The sequence below is a fragment of the Dasypus novemcinctus genome, chromosome 17 (genome assembly GCF_030445035.2).
Source record: "Dasypus novemcinctus isolate mDasNov1 chromosome 17, mDasNov1.1.hap2, whole genome shotgun sequence".
In the NCBI taxonomy this organism is placed as follows: domain Eukaryota; kingdom Metazoa; phylum Chordata; class Mammalia; order Cingulata; family Dasypodidae; genus Dasypus; species Dasypus novemcinctus.
In genome coordinates this window covers 42,030,513-42,038,001 of record NC_080689.1, presented here as the reverse complement: position 1 = coordinate 42,038,001, position 7,489 = coordinate 42,030,513, and the positions used below count along the sequence as shown (strand labels likewise).

Sequence of the window (7,489 nt, the reverse complement as noted above, 5' to 3'; positions counted from 1 at the left end):
GATATAATTTTGTAAGGAGTTTAATATGTTTTAGCTTTTGAATTCCCAGAAATAAACAGGGACTTATGCCCTTACAAACTCTGAAGTCAACTATGACTTATATAACTAATATAACTAATATAGCCATCAATCACTTCTTAATCATTATGAAACTCTTTGATTTATGTAATAATGACAAAGTAAATTTTCCTTTACTTATCTAAAGATTTTGGTATCAGTGATTATAACTTGGTCAAATATTTAATTATTCAGTTTTATTTTTAAAATTTACTTCTTTCTGTTGGCTTAAGTTATACTGTAAATAGGCAGGAAAAGTTGTGCCTTAAGAAATAATCCTTTATTGAAATGGCATCTTTAATGCTCTGAAGTCCATGCTTTCTCTCTCTAGGGATATTCTGCAGCTGTGTGTCCAACAGGAAATTTCCTGGTCATTCATGACTCCACTTAAGGTATTGTCCTCTAGAAGAAAGTTCTTCCAAGTGTGTTTACTCCCATTTTTTGAAGATAGTAGTATAACCAATATAGTAGTGGCAAATGGTAAATGCTCAAAAAAAAAAGCTATTTCCTTTGCTCTAACCCGAATTTACTTTTCTCGAGGGTAGGAATGTGGTCTTGTACACAGAATATAATAGAGAGTATAACAGAAATCAAACATTTTTCTATTTATTTGTTCAACAAAATTAAAACTTTTGCTGTAATTAGTAAAAAGAGAGAACTCAAATTGTGAAAACCAAGAATGAAAAGAGGATTATAGGGGAATATTATGAATAACTATATAGCAACAAATTAGATTACTTAGATGAAATGGACAAATTCTTAGAACCGCAGAAACTGATGAAAGGTATTCAAGAGGAAATTGAAAATCTAAACAAGCCTATAACAAGTAAAGAGATTTAATTAGTACTTTTTAAATGTCCTACAATGAAAACACTAGGTCAAGATGAATTGGGCTTAATTCCAATCTTTTACAAATTCTTCCAAAAAATGCAATGAGTGAACACTTCCCAACTCATTTTGAGATCAGTATTGCCCTGATACCAAAGCCAGATAATGATATCACAAGAAAAGAATAGACCAGTATCTCTTACAAATATAGATGCAGAAATCTTAAAATACTAACAAATGGAATCTAGCAAGATAATTAAAGTGTGACACATCATTACCAGTGGGATTTATCCCAGGAATGCAAGGTTGGTTTAACATAAGAAAATCACCAGGTAAACAGAATAAAAGACAAACACTACATTTTGTCTCAATGAATGCAGCAAAACATTTAATAAAAAATGGCATCATTTCATAATAAAAACACATTTCTCCCTAAAAAAAGTCTTCCTCCCACTCACAGGTATTCTATTTTATGTCTTAAAGCTGGTAATTGTTCCCCCATCTATGAAACTTAATATTGTTAAGATGGCAATACTCTTAAAATTGATCTACAACCCAAAATGGCAGTAGTAAATCCATTTACAATTATAGCCTTTTACTGCTCCAGTGTTTTGCAAGGGTCTCATTCTATAAAATGTACTGTTTGGGCAGACCATGGGCTTTGTCTCCTGTCTCCTGTTTTCTATGAGGCTTTGAAAACCAAAGCCCAAGTTCATCCAGTTTGGCTAATCCTCTCAAGGCAGAGACCAGCTGCTTGTTTTTTTACTCTAGGTTTCTGAGAACATTCCTTATTGTATTGTTAACTTAATGATGCATGAAGAAAGATGGTAAAACGATTTTTATCTGTTTTGTTTTCTTCATTAGGGGAGTTAGGGTATCTGTTCTACCTTAGTATATGAAACAGAATGCCTTGCACATGGCTTTTTACCAACACCATTGTGAAATTACTTTCTACTGGGCTGCACCCAATTACTGACACACAAAAAATAGTCCCTGTGAGTAGGTGACCATTTACTTTATCATCCCAAATGGTACTTGTGATAGTGGAAGAAGGTGCAATTAATAATTATGTAGGGACTACAGACATAACATGGGACTGTTCTAGGAAATAAGGCTATATGGCCATTCTACATATGGTTAGCAGTCACATAATTGGCTCATGAGTGAATTGATTTTCTCATCCTTGTAATATAATGCAGAATCTCTTGATCAGCTTCAAGAGATGGGGGGTGTTATGGTCCCAATTTGTGCCCCCAAAGCATATGTTGAAATCCTAATGCCCAGTAATTCAGAGTGTGGCCTTATTTGGAAATACGGTTGTTGCAGATGGAATTAGTTAAATTAAGATGAAGTAATACTTAGAGTAGGGAAAGCCCCTAATCCAGTATGACTGATTGCCCTTATAAGAAGAGAAGACACAGAGAGAAGATGGCTGTGTGATGATGGAGATTGAAGTGCTGCAGCTGCAAGCCAAGAATTTCTGGCAAACCAGCAGAAGGTAGGAAAAGGCATGAAAGATTTGGCTGTACAGATTTAGAGGAACCATGCTGACACCTTGTTTTTAGACTAATATCTTCCAGAACTGAGCCACAGTAAACTTCTGTTTTAAGCCACTTTGTTTTTAATATTTTGTTACAGCACTCCTAAGAATAAGACAGGAGGTCTTCCAGTGCAGGCGATACCATATTACTAGGAATTAAATTTTGTTTGAATTAAATTTTGCCGTGTATTACCTTTTTGGGTTTTCTTGGTGAGTTGTTTAACTTTTCTGGCATTTAGTTTCCATGTATATAATATGAAGATAATAGTAGCTATCTCACAATCTTTTAGTGGAGATTAAATTAGCTAATGTATATAATGTGTCTGATATAGTACTTTATATAGTCTTAATAAATAGCTATTACTGAAATTATGAATTCTTTTCAGTGAGAGATGGCTTGGGGACTCAATATTCAATATACTTCCAGAGTTAATATAGAACGAAAGACTTAGCAACTGTGAATGTGACATAATTAAGAGAGAAGATGTACCTTCAAGAAATATTTTAAGGTGAGCTTTGTGATCAGAACAGTAAGTTAAGGTCTATATGTAGAAGTAATTATAAAACTCGATTCCTATAGCAAAAACTTCCCATTTATAGGAAGTTGTTCCTTCCTGTAGATCAGTATCTTACAAGGCAATTTTGGGCCCCAGAAATATTATAGCCCTGAGGAAACAAAAATTTACAGTTTAAAAAATGGTATCATTATTAAATTTTGTAAAATTTACATGTCTATTCACTGAATACTGAGCATGCATCTTCTTGTCAGAGACTTAGGTGAAGCAAGTGCTTTGAGAAACTTATTGTAGCACACTATGGGCCCCTTGGATAGTCCAGAGTTCTTTGTTCCAGGACAGAAAAACATATGAATTCCAAAAAGACGCTAATACCAAATCTTTCTGTATGCCTCAAAGTAGATATTTGATGCATGAAGTCAGAGTCTGCAATGAAATACTTAATGCTAGGATTTGAGAGAGGGTTTATACTGCTGTTATTGTTTCAGCTACTCTTTTGGTGTTTGAAAAAATATTTAGTGTATCAACATTTATCATAAAAACAGTAATAAGAATTTTAAAACAGATTTCATTTACTTATGGATTAGTATATTTAGATTTTTAATATTTGCAGTCTTTGTCTATCATGTAATCTTTGGATGATGTAGTTATAGGCTAGATGCAATTTTCTTACTGTTGAGTAGTATGATTTTTATTTACTGCATGGCCATTTCTCTATTGTGAGAAAGCCTTATTAAAAGTATCTCATCCTCATCACCAGAAGATGTTGTATGACATTTCAAGGGTCAACTAGACTTTCAATAATAACCTTTCATTGAAACAAAAATGATTAGGACTAATCTCACTGTAAATTTTTGTAAAACAAAGCTACTAGATCTCGCTTACACACATCAAGAAAACAATGCTAAATGGCCTTCTAGGAATGAGAACAACACAGTGTATTTAGCATACATGATGCTTCAGGGCATTTGTGGTTGAGAAAACAGGGAAAAGAAAACTCACTTTTTAAAAAAAATTTTACTTTTCACATTCAGCTAGCTCCTAGGATCTTGATTGAGTGGTAATGTAATTCGGAGTGACAGTAAAAAGGAGAAATGGTTTGTGTTTTCCCATTCAGTTTCCTATCTCAACTGGCAGTGTTTAATATCAGATGCATCTAGGAAAGGCTTAACTCCCCCCTTAACATCCTATCAATACACCCACTTGTCCAATCCTAGACAACAATAATGGCGGTATATATGGGTATACAGTGGTAATAAAAATGCAAAGGCAAGCTAGAAACTCTTTGTGAAACAGCCCTCTTCTCAGTGAAGATCAGTTTGATTCAGTAGCAGTCAAGGGCAAATCCAATGCATGTGGTTGTCACCTCTTTTCCATCTGCCTCTTCTGTCCATGTCTGAGGAATTTTACTCCTATAATTTTACTTTTTTTTTTTTGCCTTCAAGAATACAGTGTTCAAACTGGTATTGAAAGGCTCTTCCTTATATCTGGGATTCTTGCTAAGTTGTTCGACTCAGTAATACCCAGTGGGTGTAGCAGAGCCCTCCCATTAATTACCATGCCTTGCAATAAAGAAATGTTTTCATATTAGTTTTAAATTGAATATCATTTCTTATTCTTTTCATATAGAGACAACCAGGAAAAAGCTTTATACATTTCTTAGCCATCATTGTAGTGGTTAATTTTATGTGTCAACTTGGCTAGGTTATGGTGTCCAGTGGTTCCGTCAAGCAAGCACTAACCTGATTGTTCCTGAGGGTACTTCATAACAGATTTGCCTCATAATCATTTGATTGCATCTATGGTTGACTGTATCTACAGTCAACAGAGGATACTGCTATCAGTAATGCGGGAGTCTCCTCATCCAATTAAAAGCCAGAATTGAGGATTTCAGGAATCATAAAGAATTTCTGCCTCAATTTCAGTCAGCCTGCTTCCCCTGGGGAATACAGACTTGTCAGATTTCAGAGTAATGCTTATGGGAGTTTCCAGCTTGCAGCCTGTCCTATGGAATTCAGACTTGCTAGTCCCATGAGTCTCCATATATATAAATATATATGGAGAGATTAATTATGAAAAATATATATATAGAGAAAGAGAGTTCTGTTTCTCCGGAGAAAGGTGACTAATGCAATTATTTTGAGTTTTACTTTTTCCTGCTACCAACTACTTCAGTTGTTTTATATTGATTTTTTTTTAAACTTTTTCGACAAACAGTATATTTCTTTGTCCACTATCTATTGCTGCAAAGAAAATTTACCCCAAAACTTAGCGGCCTAAAAACGAGTATTCTGTAGGTTGGTCATTTAGTCTTGGCTCAGCTGGTGATACTTCTGGTCTGGCCCTTGTTTGGCTGATTTCAGCTGGTCTTGCACATGAGTCTGAGTTCAGCCATAGGAGTAGCTGGGACTGACTAGTTTAGGATGTCTCAGGTAGGATTGCTGGGATAACTTGGCCTCCCTCCATGCCATCTCCCATTATCCAAGCAACTGAGCTCTTGCTTGTTCTCATGATCACCTTTTTCCAAGACTGGTAGAACAGAAGCTGTACATCCTCCAGAGGCCTTCATTCAGAACCAACACAACATCACCTCTGCCACATCCACATTCTACTGAGCAAAGCAAGTTACAAGGCCAGCTCAGATTTCCCCGTTAATGAGAGGAACTGTAAAGCATTGTTACCATTTTCCCAATCCACTACCAATTCCTAGAGTGAGAATAAGGAGAAACAAAATTTCTTAAAAAAGAGAATAAACACCCTACTCCTTTCAGCTGTTAGTTCTTTAAGATCCTTCTAGACTTTTTCTATAGGTCTTTTTATTATTTAAAATATAGGATCATGTGTGTACCACTGTAATGTACATTTTAACTTAATTATATATTTGGAAAAATATTTAATGTGAAAATTTATCTGCAAGTCCAGATTGTCACCACTAGTGATCCAGTGACATGGTTCTGTGACACCAAGACGCTAAAGCTTGTCATGGTAGCTGAAAATGGTGATAATGAAAAAATAGCTGCTCTGGAGGCTAGAAACTGTCTTCAAATTGAGTATTATTTTGGCAACTTTAATTTGCCACAGGACAAAATTTTAAAGGAACAGATCAAACTGGATAAAGGCTGAGTACCTTTGGAGCTAATGATAAAATTCAATAGCTTCAACCAGCTAACAACAGTCTTTAATGTAATAGTAGAAGCATGAGCAAATCAAAGGCAGAACTCATGGAAATAAGTGAAGATAAAACTAAAATTAGAAGATCTCCAAGCAATCCTCTCCCTGAAGTGACACTGTGAAAATGATGTAAAAAAAACAACGCCAGATCTGTTTATATTAAAGACTTCCCAACTGATGCAACTCTTGATGACATAAAAGAATGGTTAGAAGAAAAAGGTAAAGTACTACATATTCAGATGAGAAGAATATTGCACAAAGCTTTTAAGGGATCAATATTTACCAATATTTGCTGTGTTTATAGGGACCATTGGTCAGAAGTACAAACACACAGACCTGCTAATACTTTTCAAGGATGATTACTTTGTGAAAAAGAATGAAGAAAGCAAGCAAAATGAAGTGGAAGCTCATTAAGAGCTAAGCAAGAGCAAGGAGGAAAACCGAACCTGGCAGAAGCTGTTGAAATGAAATCTTTACAAGAAAATATTGGATGCTTGCTCGAAATTTTTGGGTGATTTAGATGATCAGACTTATAGAGAAGATCTGCACTTTTCTCAAGTCAGGGCAAAATAAAGTGGATAGACTTTGTCAGAGGAGGAAAAGAGGGAATAATCTTGTTTAAAGAAAAAGCTAAAGAAGTACTGGATAAAGCCAAAAATGCAAACAATGGTAACCTACAGTTAAGGAACAAAGATGTGATGTGGAAACTATTACAAGAAGAGGTGAAGAAAGAGACATTGAGAAAAATCACAGAAGATCAACAAGAATCCCTAAACAAATGGAAATCAAAAGATCACATATTTAAAGGAAGAGGAAAGGGAAATCTGCCCAGGCAGTGTCTGCTAAAGGAAAAGTACATTTTCAGGCCTAGAAAACTAAGTTTGATAATGATGATGAATGTATTGAAAATGGTGCAGCTGGAACAATGAAAAGGGCAAGAGAAGAAGCAGGCAAGGAAGAACCTGCATCAAAACAACAGAAGACTTACTGATATTGTGATTAGTAATGGAAGAAATTGTAGCATTGATGTGGAGAAAGTGGCCATGGTAGCTGCTGAGGGTAGCGAGAGGAAGAAGAGATATGATGTGGGGGCATTTTCAGGACTTGGAGTTGTCCTGCATGGTACTCGACAGGGACAGATGCTGGACATTGTACGTCCTGCCATGGCCCACTGGGCGGACTAGGGGAGATTGTAAACTACAATGTAAACCATTATCCGTGTGGTGCAGCAGTGCTCCAAAATGTATGCACCAAATGCAATGAATGTCCCAGGATGATGAAAGAGGTTGTTGATGTGAGAGGAGTTGGGTGACGGGGGTGGGGTGTATTTGGGGACCTCTTATATTTTTTGAATGTAACATTTTTTAAAAATAGAGAA

The 7,489-nt window shown here is 35.6% G+C and overlaps 1 pseudogene; it reads left to right on the top strand.

Annotated features, from left to right (window-relative positions):
- The first annotated feature begins 5,922 nt into the window (after nucleotides 1–5,922).
- Nucleotides 5,923–7,102, top strand: LOC101413910 (lupus La protein pseudogene; annotated as a pseudogene).
- Nucleotides 7,103–7,489: the final 387 nt, after the last annotated feature.